Source organism: Alligator mississippiensis, chromosome 4 (assembly GCF_030867095.1).
Source record: "Alligator mississippiensis isolate rAllMis1 chromosome 4, rAllMis1, whole genome shotgun sequence".
Taxonomy (NCBI): Eukaryota; Metazoa; Chordata; order Crocodylia; family Alligatoridae; genus Alligator; species Alligator mississippiensis.
The window spans coordinates 134,991,115-135,012,479 of NC_081827.1; the positions used below are offsets into that span (position 1 = coordinate 134,991,115).

The following is a 21,365-nucleotide window of genomic DNA, read 5'->3' on the forward strand; positions in this document are numbered from 1 at the left end:
GTGTATGTGTGTGCAGATCCCCTCTGCCCACCACTGCCCCATGCTGGGTGAGGAGCTCTACCATGAGACCCCATTCTCTACCCACTCTCCCAGCCCCGTCAATAGCTGCCCCACCTGGCCCCAGCTCCCGGTTCTTTAAAAAAAACAAAAAAAAACAAAAAAAACCCCCCAACACAACCCCCCCCCCCCCCCCCCAAAAAAAAGCCCTGCACTCGCCGGCTGCTGCAGTGACCATCAGGGCTTTTGGGAGCTTTTTTTTTAAGAGCCAGGTCATTGGGGCTGGGTGGGGCAGCCATTGGCAGGGCTGGGAAAGCAGGTGGGGGATGGGGACTGTTTGATTTGGAGATTCAGCAGCGGCCGAATCTCTGAATCAGATTTGGCCGAATCGATTTGGGACAGTGATTTGAATCACCTAATCGAATCACTGTACCTTGAATCAGCTGAATCTGAATCCAAAGCAAATAGCTGATTCACACAGTCCTAATAAATATTCTAGAAATGATCACTAAATTTGTGAAGTAGATAATTTTTTAACTTAAAATGAGGAGTAATATTTCAATGGGGAAGTTAAGTATTGTAAAACTACAGTAAACTTTGCTTATTTGCTCCTTCCAAGAGGGAAGCAATAATGGTAAATCACTAGTAATGGTGTGAAGGAGTGAGAGAAAGTAAACAAAGGTCCCGAGGTGCCTTACATACTGGGCAGGGGAGGTCAGGAGAGGAAAAGAAGCCAGCAGCTACAGAAAGGGAAAATGAAAGCAAGCAACACTTACAGCGTGGATGGCCAGTGGGGCTGCAGCTGGAGACTGGAAGGGAAGAGAAGCGATAACCGCACTTCTAGAGCAGCATCTCACTCCAGATTGGAGGAGGGAGGCTGCTCAGAGGTATTTCTGGCCCTGGAGAGGGGCAGAAGGGGTTGATTCCCTGTGAGCCGCAGAGAGGAGCAGCTGAGCATCCCGGCAGGCAAGTGTTGTGAACCCTGCCAGAGAAACGCTGTGAATGTGACCCAGAGAAAGAGGCAGGCAGAGGTCTGCCCACACAAGGCTTCTGATAATCCCTGGAGCAGAGTGGTGGCTGAGGATCCAGGAGAGAGGCCAGAAGATTTGCTGTTTTCAGGTTAGAGCCTTGTTGCACATGGGAGAGATCCCACCAGGACTGTGAATTTTCACAAGTAAACTGGGGCAGGCCTGTGCTGAGCAGTGACTGAATTAACTTTTTTTTTTTTTTCTGTTTGTTATTTGGACATGAGAGCCTGATCCCAGGTGAAAGGCACATGGACTGAGTCAGACAAAGAGACTGAGAGCAGTTTGGGGTTTTTTTGTGGATATTTGAGTACAGGCCAAGGACAGCCCCTGGAAGGGGGTATGTGCTTAACTATAACCGATGGTCACCCTGATGGCTAAGGGCGGAACAGTAGACAAACAGGCAGAATCAAGATCTGGCTGCAGAGAACTACAAATGCCATCTCTGGAGAGGCTAGGGTCGGGTATAGGGGGGAGGTTAGAGCCCCAAAGAAGAAAACAGTGTTTGAGACCTGGTAAGAGCACCTTGGGCATTGCTTCCTAGCAATATAATATCATTGTAACTGCCTCCGCTCTAGTAGGTGCTCCCGCGCCGCCCTCGCCCGGTCCCTAGATTTTATGGACTCCAGGCTTACAGGTGGGCCCTGAAGGCTACCTCTGCTGAAATCAGGAAGGCCCCTGAACTCACCTGCCACGACTTTGAATGTAACTTCAGTGGGGGGTCCTTCCTTGGGGTAGCCACTAGAGTAGGCGCGATTCCCAGCGGGCTGTCTTGGGGCTCCGTCCTCTGCTACACCCCAGCCACTCGCCACCTGTGGTTCTGTCTTCTTTTGGCTCCACTGCTGCCGTCTGACCACCTCTGCCTCACCTCCGACCTGCCAGCCGTCCACCCAGGTCTCCGGCTCACTATGGCGTCTGCCGGAGTCATCGGCCCCAGCCTGCTCCCTCGGCTCCTCCCTGAATCTGGCTGCTCTTCCCGGCCCCGGCTCTATTACTTTTTTAGCGGCCGGCTACGTCACCGGCCTTCTCGCCTGCAGCGTAGCTGGTTCCTCCACCGGCCCTGCCGCTTAGGCTGCCACTGGTCCTTTCCCTGGCTCTGCTGCTCCGAGTGCAGCCAGTTCCCTCACTGGCGCTGCTACTTGCGGCACAGCCAGTTACTTCACTGACTCCGCCATTCCAGCTGCCGCCGGCACCTTCACCAGCTCTGCGGTGTTCTCTGCCGTCAATTCCCTCTGAGGCCTTGGTGCCCCAGACGCCGCCGGCTCCTTCCCCGGCTCTGCGGTGTGTACCGTCATCAGTTTCACTTTCGGCTTTGTAGCTGGCTCCGCAATCAAACCTGCGGCCAGCTGTGTTGCCGGCTTCCTCGGAGCCTGCCCTGGCTCCGCCCCTCGCTCTCGGCCGCACCGAGAGCGGCGGTTGCTCTCCTCCACGCTGGGGTTCCCCCTCGTGGTCCTTCCTTATCAACCGCCCCACTGCCCCAGTGGGGCTGCTTTTTATTCCCTCCGGGAGGCATCCTCCACCCCTGCTGCTCAGCTGCAGCTGGATAAAGGCCCGGCTGATTCCCTGTGCCGGTGTCTTCAGCGTGCACGGCTCCCCCGGCTCTTCCGGCCCTGCGGAAGGTAAGTAGACCTCCTTGCTGCCCTGGGGTTCCTCTGGTGTCCCAGCTCCCCTGGGACAATCATCAAAGTTATGGCAGGCAAGAAACATGAGACCAGGTTCCTGGCAGACCAGGTGATCCGAAGTCGAGGTCTACCCTGTTACCGGCTGTAGGGAAATGTGCTCAGGGTAGTGGCAGCAAGCCCTACAACACCTTCAGTCATCACAAGTGGCCAGTTATCAGGGTCAGTTATTAGGTGGCCAGGAGTCCACTGTGGGGCATCAGAACAGCAACAAATTAAACCATAGTGGCAAATTATTCTACAGGCAAATTAACCAGTTCACTTTAGTAGTGGTAGCAACAAGAGCTAAGCAGCAGTGATCATTGAACTTTCATGATGGTTTACAGTCTTGAAGTAAAGCAAAACCAGAAAATAATCTTTCACAGTTTTGTCTGATTGATATTTGCAGTGTTTATCAATGTTGCATGAAGTTTATTACATGAATTAAAAGTTCTATTGCAACACACACAAATTAACACACATAAAACAAAAACTTTTACTGTTATGAATCTTGAATGTTTTATTAGCTTCAAATGTATAATCAGCAGGTTAATTCTTTCCAACCATGTTTTGCTAATTATACATTGTATTTAGTCATGCATTTATGTATAACTTATAGGCTCTAGGCTTTCCCTATCAGTATGCAAATATTCATTCAGCCTTATTTAAATATAGGAACATTTGTATGAAAAATAAAAGTGAAAACAAACATCTTTGTATAGTATTACTTTCAAGGTCATGTCTAAAGTCAAGATTTCTCTGCTATAAATGTTGTAATTGAGAAGAGTCATTGAGGTTTCTTTCACTGGATATTTGGAAAATCTTTTAAGGGGTTGACTAAATCAGAAGCAAATGTCATTTAATGGGTTGCTTTTGTTCTCATTTTATTTAAAAAATTGTTTGCGGGTAGTCTTTTTCATAACCAGGTCAATTTGTTTAGGGCATAGATAGTTTCTAAACTGCAAACTTACATTTTCAGGGTCAGGGATCCAGACTTCTATTTCATAAGGAAGAAACTGAATCTTTATCTTTGGTCTGTGTCAATATAAACACATGTAAAATTACCTTTAGGTAATCATGTTGATTATCCCTCATTTATGTTATATATTTTGAATAAGGTATTAAAGCCAAAAGAAAATTGGAGAAACTTAAGTCATGCTGTTAAATTTGTCTTGGGGAAACTAACTAAAGAATACATGAAACTGAAGAAACAAACAACACTGGGCAATCCATTTGCCTGCTCAGTAGCGTATGTTGTGCTTTAACTTCCATTGACTTCATTAATGAAGTAATGTGCAATTCGTCTGGAGTAATAAGACTGGGAACCCAAACTATGTGGAAAGAAATTGGTATAAACAGCTTTTTTTCCAGATTAATTTCTTAAGTAAGGAGCAAAGTATTGTATGGCCATCAGAAAAGGATAAAGGAGGAGGAGGAAGAGGAGGAGGAGGAGCAGGTAGAAATAGTTCACCAGAATCTCATAGTTAGGTGCTCACAGGATATTTGTTTGCAGTAAATGTACAAGAGCTAGGAAATATCTGCCAACTTGCTAAAGGTGCAATAGGCTCATTTTTCAAAAGCATTGTGGCTAGTATTAAAGGTTGTATCAGACCAATCTTTCTGGGAGGGAGAAACTTTGCTATGAGCAGTTATCATCAAATGCTGGGCATTTTATATGGCCTTTTCCAATGTTAAAATATGAATGTGAAGGTTCAGTAACTTGGCTCTCTTCTTAGAAGCCAGCATATGTACTGTAAATTCAGAAACTGAAGAGTATAGTCTGAAAGGCACATTGCAATAGTATTGTATTGAGCGGGTGTTTGGATGATGTGAACTTAACTGAAGCAAGAAGGAAGTCTCTTGATTAATCCTATTGTAGCTTGTAATTATAAATACCCTGTTTAAAGGCTGATTAATTTTATAGCTGTTTCCTTTATTTCTTAACCTGAACTTTATCCAGTCTTCTAATTCACTGCGGCTCGTATAGGCCAGGTACAGACATTACACTTTTACCAGTATAAATGATCAAAAGCTGGTCTATATCTGTAACAGAACAGAAGTTTGGCACACATGGACTGATTTTTAAAATGGCAGAACCTGGTCTAAGATTTGTTTTCTCCCACACTCCTCTCCCCTTCCCCCACCAAATGATGCATGTGTGTTCTGTTTATTACTAGTCTAAACTATGCCACTTACAGAAAACTGCGTAACTTAGATCAATTCCGTCTCAGGCTTTTTGAATGTTTGTACTTAGCCATAGTGTTTGAAATATTCTTTCACTGCTTCTGGTTCAATACCTGTTATGTTTCATGCTCTAATTCTAGACCATAAATAAGTCCTGGGCTAAACCATACTACTTCATTTTGCGCAAAGTTTTGTAAAAACCCTAAAGACTTTCAATAGATAGAGACTTGGAATTGTCGGCAATCCCTCAGTTCAAGGATGATCTCTACCATGGATCATTGATGGGTCTCAAGGTGATTTTAAGAGTCCGGTGCTTGAGCCACAGTTTGCAAAAGTTGCGGGTCTTTCCTCAGGGGAGAGTGGACTTCAGGTTGGTATTCTTCTCCTTTTCATTTCTCCACTTTCTATTCTCTGCATTGAGGGCAAAATGCTTTACCTTGAAACGGGCTGCTTCTTGATTGAGATCATGGCACCATTGGAGTTGGTTGGCAACCAACTCCTCCCAGCTCTTGATGTTGGTATCTATTTTCTTGGGGTGTACCTTCAAAGTGTCCTTGTAGCAATTTCCTCAGCCTGCTGCTAAGCTGAGAGCAGAGCACTTGTTTGGGGAGTCTATAGTTGGGCATCTGTGCATAATGTCCAGTCCAGCAAAGTTGGTGCTTGAGGATCACTGACTCAATGCTGGTTACATTGGCTTGAGCAAGGACTCTGTTTTTTGTGAAGCAATCTTCCCATTTGATGCAGTGGATTTTTCCAAACACGTCATTAGGGATACCTCTCCAGACTCTTAAGATGACAGTGATAGGTCACCCATGTTTCACATCTGTTGTGAAAGTGGGGATGATTACTGCATTGTAGACTTGGATCTTGGTGGTTGCAATGAATAGACAAACTGAAGCAGTTTTCCAAAGGGGGCATTTGCATACCATATCCTGTGCTGGATCTCCTTATCAATATTCACTCAGAAAGGTGGTTATTTCATAGATTTCATAGATTTCATAGACATTAGGGCTGGAAGGGACCTTGGAAGATCATCGAGTCCAGCCCCCCGCCCAAAGGGCAGGACATCAGCTGGGGTCATAGGATCCCAGCAAGATAAGCATCCAGTTTCATCTTGAAGGTGTTCAATGAAGGCACTTGAACAACCTCCGGCAGCAGGCTGTTCCAGACCTTGGGGGCTCAGACAGTAAAGAAATTCTTCCTTATGTCCAGCCTGAAACGATCTTGTAGTAGTTTGTGACCATTCGTCCTCGTCATCCCTTGGGGCGCTCTGGTGAACAAACGTTCCCCCAGATACTGGTGATCACCCCTGATAAACTTGTAGGTGGCCATCAGATCACCCCTGAGCCTGCGCTTTTCCAGGCTAAAGAGCCCCAGGGCTCTCAGCCTGTCATCGTAGGGTCTGCTTCCCTGACCCCTGATCATGTGCGTGGCTCTTCTCTGGACTCTCTCAAGCTTCTCCACATCCTTTTTGAATTGTGGAGCCCAAAACTGGACACAGTACTCCAGCTGCGGCCTCACTAAGGCCGAGTACAGGGGGAGAATGACGTCCCGGGATTTGCTTGAGAAGCATCTATGGATGCAAGCCAGCATTTTGGTCGCTTTACTAGCCGCAGCATCGCATTGCAGGCTCATGTTCATCTTGTGGTCAATGATGACCCCCAAGTCTCTTTCTTCCATAGTGCTAACCAACATAGCACTGCCGAGCCTATAAGGATGCTGCGGGTTTTTCTTCCCAAGGTGGAGAACCTTGCATTTATCGGCATTGAACACCATCAGATTCTCATCCGCCCACTTGCTGAGCCTGTCCAGGTCAGCCTGGATCACCCGCCTGTCTTCTGGCGTGGATGCTTTGCCCCAAAGTTTGGTGTCATCGGCGAACTTGGCCAGTCCGCTTCTGACTCCAGTGTCCACATCGTTAATGAAGATGTTGAACAGTATGGGTCCAAGGACAGAGCCCTGGGGGACCCCACTGGTCACCGTACACCACGATGAGTGACTTCCATCAATTACTACCCTCTGGGTCCGACCCCGGAGCCAATTTTCCAGCCAGTGGATCGTGGGGGACCCAAGGCGACAATTGGCCAGTTTCTCCAAGAGACGATCATGGGACACCAGATCGAAGGCTTTTTTGAAGTCAAGATATTTGACATCAATCTCATCTCCCTTGTCCAGGTGATAGGTCACCTGGTCGTAGAAGGAAATGAGATTGGTCAAGCAAGACCTACCCGCAACAAACCCGTGCTGGCTATCCCTTAAGATGTTGGCGTCGGCCAGTCCATTAAGGATGGCCTCCTTAATAAACTTTTCTAAGATCTTCCCCGGGATAGAAGTCAGGCTGATGGGCCTATAGTTAGCCGGATCCACTTTCCTCCCTTTCTTGAAGATAGGCACCACGTTGGCCTTCTTCCAGTCTTCGGGCACTACACCAGAGCGCCAAGAGTTTTCAAAGATCCGCGCTAGAGGCTGGGCTATGATGCTCGCCAGCTCCTTGAGTACCCTGGGGTGAAGATTGTCAGGGCCGGCTGACTTGAAGGTATCCAGCTTCTCAAGATGTTCCTTCACAAAGTCAGCATTAATGGAGGGCAGGGGATCACCCTCACCCGGACTTCCCGGCCCTGTAGCAGGCACGGGCGTCCCATGGGGCTGATGAAAGACCGACGCAAAGTACCTATTTAATAGGTTGGCTTTTTCCTGGGCGTCAGTTGTCAGTTGCCCCATCTGGTTCAGCAGGGGTCCAACGTTGCCCCTGCTTTTCCTCCGGCTCCCCACATATCTGAAAAAGGACTTTTTATTGTCCTTGATGCTCAAAGCTAGCTGGAGTTCAGTTGCAGCCTTGGCTTTCCTGGTCTGCTCCCTACAGGACCGGACCAGTGCAGAATAATCCTCCTTGGAGGTGACTCCCATCCTCCATCCTTTGTAGGCCTTTCTTTTTAGCCTCAGGAGGTCTGCTAGGTCCCTGGAGAGCCAGGGGGGCTGCTGTGCCCTCTTGCTGCCTTTCCTCCTAGATGGAATAGACTTAGTTTGTGCATTGAGGATCGCTCCCTTGAGGAGCAACCACTCTTCTTGAACTCCCCTCTCCCTGTGGTCACAGTCCCTTAGGGCCTCACTGACAAGCCTCCTGAGCTTGTCAAAGTCGGCTTTCCTGAAGTCAAGGACTTGCGTGTTGCTGACCGACTTGCCAGCTTTTCGGCAGATGGTGAAGGTGATCAGCTCGTGGTCGCTGTCACCCAGCTTCCCATCGATCACTAGGTCGCCGACTAGGTCCTCCCCAGTAGCCAGCACCAGGTCGAGCAGCGCTTTGCCTCTCGTTGGCCCATAGACTTCTTGAGTCAGGTAGAGGTCATCCACGCACGAGAGGAAGCTCTGCGACCGCTCAGTTTTTGCTGAGCGATCCTCCCACGAGATGTCTGGGTAATTGAAGTCACCCATGACAACCATGGTCCTGGAGCAAGCTGCCTCAGCCAGTTCCTGGGCAAACTCCTGGTCTAGCTCAGGACTTTGGGTGGGAGGTCTGTAATAGACTCCCACCATTGTGTCCCCTGTGCCGTGTTCCCCACGGATTTTAACCCAGAGGGTCTCCAGCCGTCCACCCTGGTCGCCAATATCGGCTTGCAGGGACGCGTAGCTTTCCTTAACATAGAGAGCTACACCCCCGCCCCTTTTCTCTACACGATCCCTCCTGTACAGGGTATAGCCATCTATCCCCGTGGTCCAGTCATGGGTGGAGTCCCACCAGGTCTCCGTGATCCATATGACATCGTAATTGTTTGCACTGAGCAGGAGGATGAGCTCCTCCTGCTTATTCCCCAAGCTCCTGGCATTTGTGTACAGGCAGGCAAGCGCCCCCTGGGGGGCTCCTTCCTTGCCCACAGATTTTACCAGGGCTGGGGCTGGGGCGGGCTCCCTTGAGTGCCATGATCCGCTGGCTTTGCAAGATTTGCTCAGCGGGCCAGCAGTGGCGGTCGTGCCCCTGTCCCCCAGCGGGCTTAGTTTAAAGCCCGATGGAGCAGGTCAGCCAGTCTGGCTGAGAATAGGGTAAGTACTTGACTACCTCCAGGGTCTTCCCGTGATGGTAATTTGGGGAAGGAAGGTCACATTCATAGCCTGGGGAAGGTTGATAGAGCCCTTCAGTCTTCTCAATGCTGAGAGGCTAAAAGTGTGGTAGGCTTCTCTGAAGAGATCAAGGGTGGTCTGGAGGTTTTCTTCAGTGTGCACAAGGATGGCACAATTGTCAGTGTATTGCAGGTCAAAAATGGTTGTTTTGAGTACTTTGGTCTTCAAACATAAATGTCCCAGGTTGAAGAGCCCTCCATCCATTAGGTGTTCAGTGTCAATTCCAGAAGGAAGGCAATTTGTAATGAGAGCCAGGATGATTGTCAGAAAGCTGGAGAACAGTGTTGGGATGATAACACATCCTTGCTTAACCGCAGTTTGAATGACAAATGCATCTGTCTTCAACTGATACAAAGCACAGTCATGGGGCAGTGGGGGGCTGCGGGGATTACCCCCCCCCCCCGCTTGGCATCTGTGTGGCAGCTGTCGTGTTGCATGGGTGCAGTGTGGCTCACCAGGATGCTGCGTGCTGTCTGGGAGCTGGGGGAGCTCCAGCGGTCAGCCAGAGCCCAACACTGCTCAGCTCCAGTGGCCTTACCTCCCAGACAGTACGTGGCACGGAGCCATGCTTCACCCACACCATGTAGCAGCTGCCACGCCGGTGCCAGGTGGTGGTGGGGCGATTCCTGCTGCCCCCTACTACCCTGTGCTTTGTGGGGTGGTGTTCTGCCACAAGCCATCAGAGGCCCCAATTGCCGCTGCTGCAACCAGTGAGTGCAGGGCCTTTTTTTTTTTCTTTCTTTCTTCCCTAAAGTGCCAGGAGGCTAGGGCCAGGTGGGGGATGGGGCCAGGCAGGGCAGCCATGGGGGCTGCTTCTGTGACTCCCCCTGCTGGGGTGGAGGCAGGCACAGCCAGAGGAGCCACAGGAGAACCTGCAGCCCACCCAGCTGCGCCTGCCTCTCCTCAGCTGATCCAAAACATCGTTGAAACTCTGAAACAGATTTGGCTGAATCAAAATGGAGCAGTGATCTGAAACACTGAAAGAAATCACTGTCCTCCGAAATGGCCGAAACCAAAACTAAACATAGCGATTTCACACAGCCCTAGTCACTATGACTGTCTGGGTTCTATCCTGCAGCAAGTTTCTCATGCACCTGACAGTCTTGGAGTTAAGCCCTCAATCCTCCAATTTTCTTGCAAGGACATCGTGGGTTACTAGATCAAAGGCCTTTTGGAAGTCAATGTATACAATGTCAACCTGCTCTCTCGTGTCCAGGTGGCAAGTTTCCTGGTCATAGGAGGAGATAAATTTGGTAAGGCAAGACCTGCCTGCGATGAAGCGATGCTGGCTGTCATTCAGAATCTTACCTTTTTACAAGCCTATCACAGATAGACTCCTTGATGAACTTTTCCAGGATTTTCCCGGGCATGGAAGTTAGGCTGATTGGCAGATAGTTACCTGGGTCCTCCCTCCTGCCCTTCTTGTGTATGGGCACAACATTGACCCTCTTCTAGTCCTCAGGGACTTCTTCTGCAGAGCGGTATGAGTTGTGGAAGAGTTTTGCCATGGCTTCTGCAGTGACTTTGGCCAGCTCCTTCAGTACTCTCGGATGAAGATCATCCGGTCCTGCTGACTTATACATGTCTAATTTTTTTAATTGGCTATACACCAGTTCTATGGCAATAGTGGGAAGGCGATTATTCCTACCTACTGTGTTCATCCTGTACTCTATCTGGCATTTGTTTTCCCCTTGGTCCTGTGTAAGACCAAGGCGAAGTAAGCATTCAGGAGTTCAGCTTTCTCCTGGATGCTGGTAACCAGCTCTCCTGAGTTGTTGAGCAATGACCCCACACTCCCATTTGTTTTCCTCCTGTTCCCTGTGTACCTAAAGGAGGATGTCTTGTTGTCCTTGATTCCCGTTGCTAATCTAAGTTTGGTCACTGCTTTAGCCTTTCTCATGTGTCCTCTGCAAATGTGGGCCGTCATGGAGTAGTCCTCGTTGGGGCCCGCCCCAAACTTCCATTGTTTATAAGCCTCTTTCTTAAGGGGACCATGATTTCCCTGTTTAGCCAAGAGGGCTTACCAGCCCTTCAGTTACCTTTTCTCTGCCTGGGAATGGACTTCCTTTGTGCTTCAAGCATCGTGTCCTTAAGGAGCAAGCATTCTTCATGCACACCTTTCAACTTCGGTCCCTGGTCCTGCAGCACTTCCCCCACTAGTGACCTAAGCTTGTTGAAATTTGCATTTTTGAAGTCCAAGACTTCAATCCTGCTATCAGGTTTGTCTGTCTTATGTCAGACAGTGAATATTTTCTTGTGATTCATTGTGAATAAATAGTAATTACAAGATGAATTGGAATTTTTTTCTAGTTCACGGTTTGATATGCGCATGTACATACTTTTGCTTGTTTGACTTGTTGTAAGACATCAGAATAAGTTTGCCCACTCCTCCCCCACAAGCTTCATTATTGGCTGGCTTTTCCTTCTGATGTCTAGAATAGGTTGTTTGAGCTGTTAGATGCATTAAGATATTGTAGGTTTGCATAGTTTTGTTTCACATTTAACAAACAGCTGTTTCTTCCCTAAAAGTCTTCTCTTTCAAACATTCTTGGTTATATGACTATTCTTTAAATACTGAGCAAGTTGCAGTTTTATGCAATTAAATGTGTGAAACAGATGTCATAATTGTTGGTTCCAGGATATATTTACAATAATTTTCTATGTCAGTATATTGCTGTTGTAATAAAACTGAGACCAAGATTACACTATATAATCTTTTGGAGCCAGGCTCAGATTTTGTTTCATTACCAAGGTACCTTTTCCCCATCTAAGTAGTATGCCCCTTTCCTATACAGAAAAGTATGCAGTCAGGTAAAAATACAAAGATTTGTCCTTGTTTGCATTAACCTGAATCTGAGTTGTTGAATATTTCTTTGGCCAGGCTGTTGTGAAAATACAGGTTTTCCTTGATTTATGCTATACATGTGTTCCTGGAGAACAGTGCATAAATCGAATTCACGTAAAGTGAACCCACTTTACAACGTAACAAATAGGGATAGGTTCCCATGGTGGAGAGGGAGGGAGTGAGGCTGGGACAAGGGAAGGGGCAGGGGGAGGGGTGCTGCTCCTGAGGCTGCACAAAACTGCAAAGCAAAGGGAACACAGCAGCACTGACCCTAGCCCTGGCTGCAGCAGCCCCGGGAGTGGCCACCACCAGCTGCCTGCAGCTGCTGGGCTGCACTGTGTTCTGCCTGTCCTCTATGCCTGGGCTCTGCCTGTCCCTACGCACCTCTGCTCCTGGGCTACACCATGCCCTGTTGCCTATAGACGCTGGGCTGCACCATGCCTCGAACCCCCTGGGGCTCTGCCTGTCCCCACTCACCCCAGTTCCTGCTGCAGCAGCCCTGGGAGTGGCCAATGCCAGCTGCCTGCACCAGGACATAGCACAACCCTTTCCCCTCCCCCCACAGATTTACCAGCTTGGGCAGGGCAGGGCTTCTATGCTGATTGCATAAGAGCAAATTTACCTTGCATATAACAAATTATGGGTCTAAATATGTTCATCATATAAGAGCAAATTTGCATATAAAGAACCCACATAAATCGAGGGAAACCTGTATTTTGTCAGCAATTCATGCAAAATTTGGAGCTGTGCTTGAGTTCTCACTGGTACATACCACTGAGATCGCAAATACTGCGGCTATGTAGATACGTTTAAGCAATGATTTTGGTCCCTTATGGCACAGATGCCACAGGGCACAACTATGCTTTTAAGCATCCATAATGATATACTTGGGTTCACCAGTATAGGAAACATATCTTCAAGAGGTTATATTGGCTATCTGTCTTGTAAAGAATTGAATTCAAGAGATTCTTGCTTAATGTTTAAAATATTACATAATTTCTGCCTACCTTTTTGAAATTCAGTCTCCAAATTTACATGTATAATGCACTTTGAATCTCTCTCTCCAGGATGGGATTAGCAACTGCATTCATCCCTCTGATTAGCTCTTGGCTCTGCCAAATTCTGCTTCTAGGCACTGGAAATATTTAGTTTTCCCTTAAGTAATAACCCGAATGGTCTGTTTGTAGCCAAACTTTATATTCATTTCATTCATACTTCTTTATAGAACACTAAAATTATGACTTGGTGTTCTTCAATGTTAGTAGCCAATGAATTTCACAAAAAACATTTATGATATTGAAGTTATTTTAATGGTCAGTGACATTAGACTGTTAGGACAAGTAGAAGAAGTGGTGCCTATCCAAGAAAGGGAGGAAAGTGGATCCGGCTAACTATAGGCCCATCAGCCTGACTTCTATCCCGGGGAAGATCTTAGAAAAGTTTATTAAGGAGGCCATCCTTAATGGACTGGCCGACGCCAACATCTTAAGGGATAGCCAGCACGGGTTTGTTGCGGGTAGGTCTTGCTTGACCAATCTCATTTCCTTCTACGACCAGGTGACCTATCACCTGGACAAGGGAGATGAGACTGATGTCATATATCTTGACTTCAAAAAAGCCTTCGATCTGGTGTCCCATGATCGTCTCTTGGAGAAGCTGGCCAATTGTCGCCTTGGGTCCCCCACGATCCACTGGCTGGAAAATTGGCTCCGGGGTCGGACCCAGAGGGTAGTAATTGATGGAAGTCACTCGTCGTGGTGTACGGTGACCAGTGGGGTCCCCCAGGGCTCTGTCCTTGGACCCATACTGTTCAACATCTTCATTAATGATGTGGACACTGGAGTCAGAAGCGGACTGGCCAAGTTCGCCGATGACACCAAACTTTGGGGCAAAGCATCCACACCAGAAGACAGGCGGATGATCCAGGCTGACCTGGACAGGCTCAGCAAGTGGGCGGATGAGAATCTGATGGTGTTCAACACCGATAAATGCAAGGTTCTCCACCTTGGGAAAAAAAACCCGCAGCATCCTTATAGGCTCGGCAGTGCTATGTTGGTTAGCACTATGGAAGAAAGAGACTTGGGGGTCATCATTGACCACAAGATGAACATGAGCCTGCAATGCGATGCTGCGGCTAGTAAAGCGACCAAAATGCTGGCTTGCATCCATAGATGCTTCTCAAGCAAATCCCGGGACGTCATTCTCCCCCTGTACTTGGCCTTAGTGAGGCCGCAGCTGGAGTACTGCGTCCAGTTTTGGGCTCCACAATTCAAAAAGGATGTGGAGAAGCTTGAGACAGTCCAGAGAAGAGCCACGCGCATGATCAGAGGTCAGGGAAGCAGACCCTACGATGACAGGCTGAGAGCCCTGGGGCTCTTTAGCCTGGAAAAGCGCAGGCTCAGGGGTGATCTGATGGCCACCTACAAGTTTATCAGGGGTGACCACCAGTATCTAGGGGAACGTTTGTTCACCAGAGCGCCCCAAGGGATGACGAGGACGAATGGTCACAAACTACTACAAGATCGTTTCAGGCTGGACATAAGGAAGAATTTCTTTACTGTCCGAGCCCCCAAGGTCTGGAACAGCCTGCCACCGGAGGTTGTTCAAGCGCCTTCATTGAACACCTTCAAGATGAAACTGGATGCTTATCTTGCTGGGATCCTATGACCCCAGCTGATGTCCTGCCCTTTGGGCGGGGGGCTGGACTCGATGATCTTCCGAGGTCCCTTCCAGCCCTAATGTCTATGAAATCTATGAAGACATCCAGGACAAAAAATGTGATTAAGGCCGCTGGCTAAATTATATTTCTCCTATGGGGGTCCAAACTATTCCATAAGACTAGAATTGATTAATTTTCTTCCTTTGTCCCATGCTAGGCTGGCAAATATCTCTCTGGCTTAGATCTGCATTCATGTTTGGACCCCAGTTTTTTGTTTCCATGTTAGAAGGCAAAGAAGTCTTCAGGGAATGCTCAAAAGGGAAATAGATATCTATATTATACAACTGTATTATATAAACTACAAAATATATAAAGTTATATAAATAGTATATAAAATTGTATGTGTGATTATCTATCTATCTATCTATCTAGATATAGATATATCTATATCTAGATAGGATATCTAGATATATTCTACAGATATAGATATAGATATATCTATATCTATATCTATTAGAGCTGTGCAAAGCTTTGGTCACTGATTCGATTTGGTGGCTGAATCTCTGAATCCAAATTGAATCAGGAGACCCTTTAATCTGTCTGAATCAAATCAGATCCCTCTGAATAGATTCCGAGAGATTCGGAAAGATTTGTTGATTCAGACATAGACATGGTTTTAAATGTTTTTCTTTATACCTCAAGGTACTAGGTGGCTTGTGAATGCTGAGATGGTGGGACGGACAGAGCATCCCGCAGGAGCATGGCAGGGTCCCCAGCACACTCAGCAGCAGACCTGAAAGTGGACCAGAAGCACTTCCTGTCCACTTCCGGGTCTGCCAGGGCATGCTACATTCCCATGATAGAGCAGTAAGCTTCTACCAAGTCCCCTCTAAGCTTCTCTTTTTTAGGCTGAGGAGACACAAGTCCCTCAGCCTTCCTTCGTATGGCTTGCCTTGCAAGTTTCTGAGCACATATGGGTGACTCTTATCTCGATTCTCTCAAGCTTTTCCACATCCTTACTGAAGTGCGGTGCCCAGAACTGGCTGCAGTACTCCAGCTGCAGGCTCACCAATGCTGAGTAAAGCGGAAGTATCACTTCCTTGGTTTTGCTTGAGATACATTGTTTGATGCATGCCAGAGTATAGTTTGCCCTGCTGCCTACAGCATCACACTGATGGCTCATGTTCATACTATGGTCTATTACTACCCCGAGGTCCCTTTCAGTCATGGTTTTCATAGATTTCATAGACATTAGGGCTGGAAGGGACCTCGGAAGATCATTGAGTCCAGCCCCCTGCCCAAAGGGCAGGAAGTCAGCTGGGGTCATAGGATCCCAGCAAGATGAGCATCCAGTTTGCTCTTGAAGGTGTTCAATGAAGGCGCTTGAACCACCTCCAGTGGCAGGCTGTTCCAGACCTTGGGGGCTCGGACAGTAAAGAAATTCTTCCTTATGTCCAGCCTGAAACGGTCTTGTAGTAGTTTATGACCATTCGACCTAGTCGTCATCCCTTGGGGTGCTCTGGTGAACAAACATTCCCCCAGATACTGGTGGTCACCCCTGATAAACTTGTAGGTGGCCATCAGATCACCCCTGAGCCTGCGCTTTTCCAGGCTAAAGAGCCCCAGGGCTCTCAGCCTGTCATCGTAGGGTCTGCTTCCCTGACCTCTGATCATGCGCGTGGCTCTTCTCTGGACTGTCTCAAGCTTCTCCACATCCTTTTTGAATTGTGGAGCCCAAAACTGGACGCAGTACTCCAGCTGCAGCCTCACTAAGGCCGAGTACAAGGGGAGAATGACGTCCCGGGACTTGCTTGAGAAGCATCTATGGATGCAAGCCAGCGTTTTGGTCGCTTTACTAGCCGCAGCATCACGCTGCAGGCTCATGTTCATCTTGTGGTCAATGATGACCCCCAAGTCTCTTTCTTCCATAGTGCTAACCAACATAGCACTGCCGAGCCTATAAGGATGCTGCAGGTTTTTCTTCCCAAGGTGGAGAACCTTGCATTTATCGGCGTTGAACACCATCAGATTCTCATCTGCCCACTTGCTGAGCCTGTCCAGGTCAGCCTGGATCACCCGCCTGTCTTCTGGTGTGGATGCTTTTCCCCAAAGTTTGGTGTCATCAGCGAACTTGGCCAGTCCGCTTCTGACTCCAGTGTCCACATCATTAATCAAGAAGTTGAACAGTATGGGTCCAAGGACAGAGCCTTGGGGGACCCCACTGGTCACCGGACACCACGATGAGTGACTTCCATCAATTACTACGCTCTGGGTCCGACCCCAGAGCCAGCTTTCCAGCTAGTGGATCGTGGAGGACCCAAGGCGACAACTGGCCAGTTTCTCCAAGAGGTAATCATGGGAAACCAGGTCAAAGGCTTTTTTGAAGTCAAGATATATGACATCAATCTCTTCTCCCTTGTCCAGGTGATAAGTCACCTGGTCGTAGAAGGAAATGAGATTAGTCAAGCAAGAGCTACCCACAACAAACCTGTGCTGGCTATCCCTTAAGATGTTGGCGTCAGCCAGTCCATTAAGGATGGCCTCCTTAATAAACTTTTCTAAGATCTTCCCCGGGATAGAAGTCAGGCTGATGGGCCTATAGTTAGCCGGATCCACTTTCCTCCCTTTCTTGAAGATAGGCACCACATTGGCCTTCTTCCAGTCTTCGGGCACTACACCAGAGCTAGATCCGTGCTAGAGGCTGGGCTATGATGCTCGCCAGCTCCTTGAGTACCCTGGGGTGAAGATTCAGGGCCGGCTGACTTGAAGGTATCCAGCTTCTCAGGATGTTCCTTCACGAAGTCGGCATCAGTGGAGGGCAGGGGATCACCCTCACCCGGACTTCCCTGTCCTGTAGCGGGCATGGGTGTCCCATGGGACTGATGAAAGACCGACGCATAGTACCTATTTAATAGGTTGGCATTTTCCTGGGCGTCAGTTGTCAGTTGCCCCATCTGGTTCAGCAGGGGTCCAACGTTGCCCCTGCTTTTCCTCCGGCTCCCCACATATCTGAAAAAGGACTTTTTATTGTCCTTGATGCTCAAAGCTAGGTGGAGTTCAGTTGCAGCCTTGGCTTTCCTGGTCTGCTCCCTACAGGACCGGACCAGTGCAGAATAATCCTGCTTGGAGGTGACTCCCATCCTCCATCCTTTGTAGGACTTTCCTTTTAGCCTCAGAAGGTCTGCTAGGTCCCTGGAGAGCCAGGGGGGCTGCTGTGCCCTCTTGCTGCCTTTCCTCCGAGATGGAATAAACTTAGTTTGTTCATTGAGGATCGCTCCCTATGGTGTTAATCAGTTTAATGCCACTGAGTCTGTAAGTATGTTGGGGATCGTTCATCCCCAGATAGAGCATTTTACACTTCTCAGCGTTGAACTTCATCTGGTTCCGATCCAGTACAAGTCCACCCATATCTGCAGCCTATTTTCAAGCATGATCATGCTCCCCCATCACTTGGTGTTGTCTGCGAACTTGGCCAGTGAGCTTTTCGCTCCCATATCCAAATAATTGATAAAGATGTTGAAAAGCACTGGACCAAGCACAGTCCCCTGAGGGACACCACTGGCCACTTCTTGCCAGGAAGACATAGATCCATTCATTAGAACTCTCTGGGTCCTACCCCATAACCAGCTTCCTACCCACCTAACTGTTGAGCATTTAAGCCCACAATCCTCCAATTTTCCCATGAGAACATCATGGGATACAAAATTAAAGGTCTTTTGGAAGTCTAGGTATACAATGTTGACCTCTTCTCTCTTATTCAGGTGATGAATTACCTGGTTGTAGGAGATGAAATTGATAAAACAAGACCTGCCTGCAACAAAGCTATGCTGGCTGTCATTCAGAATCCTACCTTCTACAAGTGTCTCGCACCTAGAGTCCTTGATGAATTTTCCCTGGGATAGAAGTTAGGCTAATTGGCCTATAATTGCCCAGATCCTCTCCTTCCCTTCCTGAAGATGAGTGTCAGAGCTGATTTGAATTAGTGCCTTAACGCAGTGGAACTTTCTAGCACAAGCACGGTAAGGCAGGGGAAGTCTCAACATGGTGAAGAGTTCCGGCGTGGATAGAGTTCCCACCGAGGAAATGCAGATTTGCATAATACGATTGGCCGATGTTAAATTAGTCCCACATGGTGGCTGGCAATTGGCTCGCTAGCCGTATAAAAGGTCAGGGGCATTTCCGCCCTAGTTGGAGAACTCCGATTCCCCCTGGAGTGGAACTCCGGCAGCTTGATCACCTGCCAATGACTCCCCGTCGGCGAAGCCTTGTGACGTATCCTCTGTGTTGCATGCCCGAGTTAGACCCGAGCTACCCGGTCTACAAGAGCTGCTCGATTACCGATTGGAGAGTAGAATTGTTGCAACTACGATTGCCTGCCCTGTATACAACTCTACAGTGTAAGTAAAGCCATCTCTCTTTTCCAATTGATACGTGTCTTGTCTGTGCCTAATTCCGCTCCGGTGATAGACAGTACCCATCTTTCCATCACGGGATCGCAGCCGCAACCCCAGCTAGCGTTCCTGAGGACTCCTGATCCTCGATCCCCCCTCGGCCCCCACAATGAGCATGCTTTCTCATGGCTCTCTTCCAGCCTTCAGGGTCCTCCCTAAAGTGCCGTGAGTTTTGGAAGAGTTTTGCCAGAGGTCTGCAATGACTTCCGCCAGCTCCTTCAGCACTCTCAGATGAAGTTCATCCGGTCCTGCTGACTTATAAATATCTAACTTTTCTAACTGATCATGCATTAGCTCAATGTCAACAGCAGTAGAATGGACATTTCCACCATGCCCATTCTGAACCTTATCTGGTATGATTTTCCTTTTACTCCGGTGAAATACTGAAGCAGAGTAGTGATTATGGAGTTCAGTTTTCTCCTGAGTGTTGGTAACTTGCTGTCCTGAGTTGTTAAGTAATGGCCCCACACTTCCTTTTGTTTTCCTCCTGTTCCCTACAAACCAAAAGAAGGACTTCTTATTGTCCTTGATTTCTGTTGCTAGTTTAAATTCAGTCACCTCCTTAGCCTTTCTAATCTTCTCCCTACAAATGAGGACTGTTGTTGTATAGTCCTTCCTGGGTACTGTCCCAAACTTCCATTGTTTGTATGCCTCTTTCTTCTTTTTCAAGAGAAACATGATTTCCCTATTAAGCCAGGAGGGCTTACCAGCCTTTTGCTACCTTTCCTCCTCATGGGAATGGACTTCTTTTGTGCTTCAAGGATCATGTTCTTGAGGAACGGCCACTCTTCACGCACTCCTTTCACCTTCAGTCCCTGGTCCCACAGCGCTTTCTGTACTATTGCCCTAAACCTGTTGAAATTTGCTTTTTTGAAGACCAAAACTCCAACCCTGCTAGCTGATTTACCTGCCTTGCGATGGACAGTGAACATGATGATTTCATGGTTGCTGTTGCCCAGGCTACCCTCTATATTCAAGTCGCACACCAGATCATCTCCTTTGGCCAAGACCAGGTCTAGGAGAGCATTACCTCTGGTTGCCCAGAGGTACTGGGGAGGAATGGAGGTGACAGCTTTATCTTATGTTTTGTGGCCTCTGTCCTTGGAGATGGTGGGCTTAGGTGCCAAATGACAGATGCCTATGTGAGACTGGGATTTACTGCTTGAAACCCATTTTTGGGGGAAGGAAGACCTGGGTTCTGTGCTTGCCTTAGTCTGAGAGTTTAAACACACATTTCTGTCCTCCCAGGAGACTGCCTTACATCATTGCACTTTAGAGTCATGCTCCTCCTTGGGGTGTCCTCCTTCTGGCCCACACTTCTTTCCTGTTTGGAGGCATGTCTTCAACAGGAGGGGTAGAGTATGCCCCTACCCCATAGCTTGGTATTTGAATACTGTGGCCGCATTTACATGAGATGTATGCTGCGTAGTAGTTCATGACTACTGTGCAGTAATGTTGTATGGTATCAACCATAACATGATGCTGCTGCTCAGTACTCATGAGCTATTACACAGTCAGGATCATCCAGAAGCCATGCAGGGACATGATATTTAGTACTTGGGTATGCAAATACTAAATGACTGCTCAGTAACAACTGTACTGTCAGTGTCTCATGTAGACGTGGCTTGTGTGTTTGATTCCCTTCAGGCTGAGGAGGAAATTTGACTTCACTGTCATGCTTACATGCTCCAATCACTAGGATATTACATAAAAGACGACATCACCATCACTACCTCCTTTTCATCCATACTTTTGAATGGCTGTTATGCTGTGTTCAGAGTTGTCTTCTTAGATTGGGCCCCTCACTCAGCTTGGGTAGAGGGACATCTGGCTTGCAAATCCTGAATGGAGCTAGGTGGAAGACAGGTGGAGAGGCATTCTGGCCAGCCAAGGGATTAGTGCCTTTAGGTATGCACAGTAGCAGAACAGTACATGCTTAAGTAATTTTTCTTATAAAAACTTAGGTACCCACAGTCTTGTGTACCTAAGCAGTGATAGGAAGTTTTGTGGATTGCTGCTTTGGATTTCAGTGGCTAAATTTTGCCTAACTTGCACTTTAGGCATCTGAGTGCTTTCTTTTGGATTTGGCTCAAAACTCTTCCTGTCCCTTCCTCTCTACTTAAATTTACCCTACAGCCTGCTAACCTGTTTTTAAACATTACTGTTTTGTGTCTAGGTGCTAAATAATGCTTAAAATAATGATACCTAACATGTGTTGAGTAATGCATTTTTAAACTCCCTCTCACAATACCTTAGTTGCTTTAGGAGGTCTTTTTGGTTTTTATTCCTTTGTTTGAGGATTTGAGACTGTTTTGAGTGTTTTTATAGGGACTGGAAGAAGCAGTTAGAGAAAAAGCATTTTGCCAGTTTTGATCAAGTTCTTCAAAATGTTGCATGTACTCCCATCCCATTTCATGGTGTTTGGCTGAA

At 47.7% G+C, this 21,365-nt stretch overlaps 1 protein-coding gene across 2 annotated transcripts in view; it reads left to right on the forward strand.

Moving 5' to 3' along the window:
• The window catches only part of ATXN10 (ataxin 10), a 240,740-nt gene that overhangs the window by 75,603 nt on the left and 143,772 nt on the right, over positions 1–21,365 (forward strand). The window lies entirely within an intron of this gene.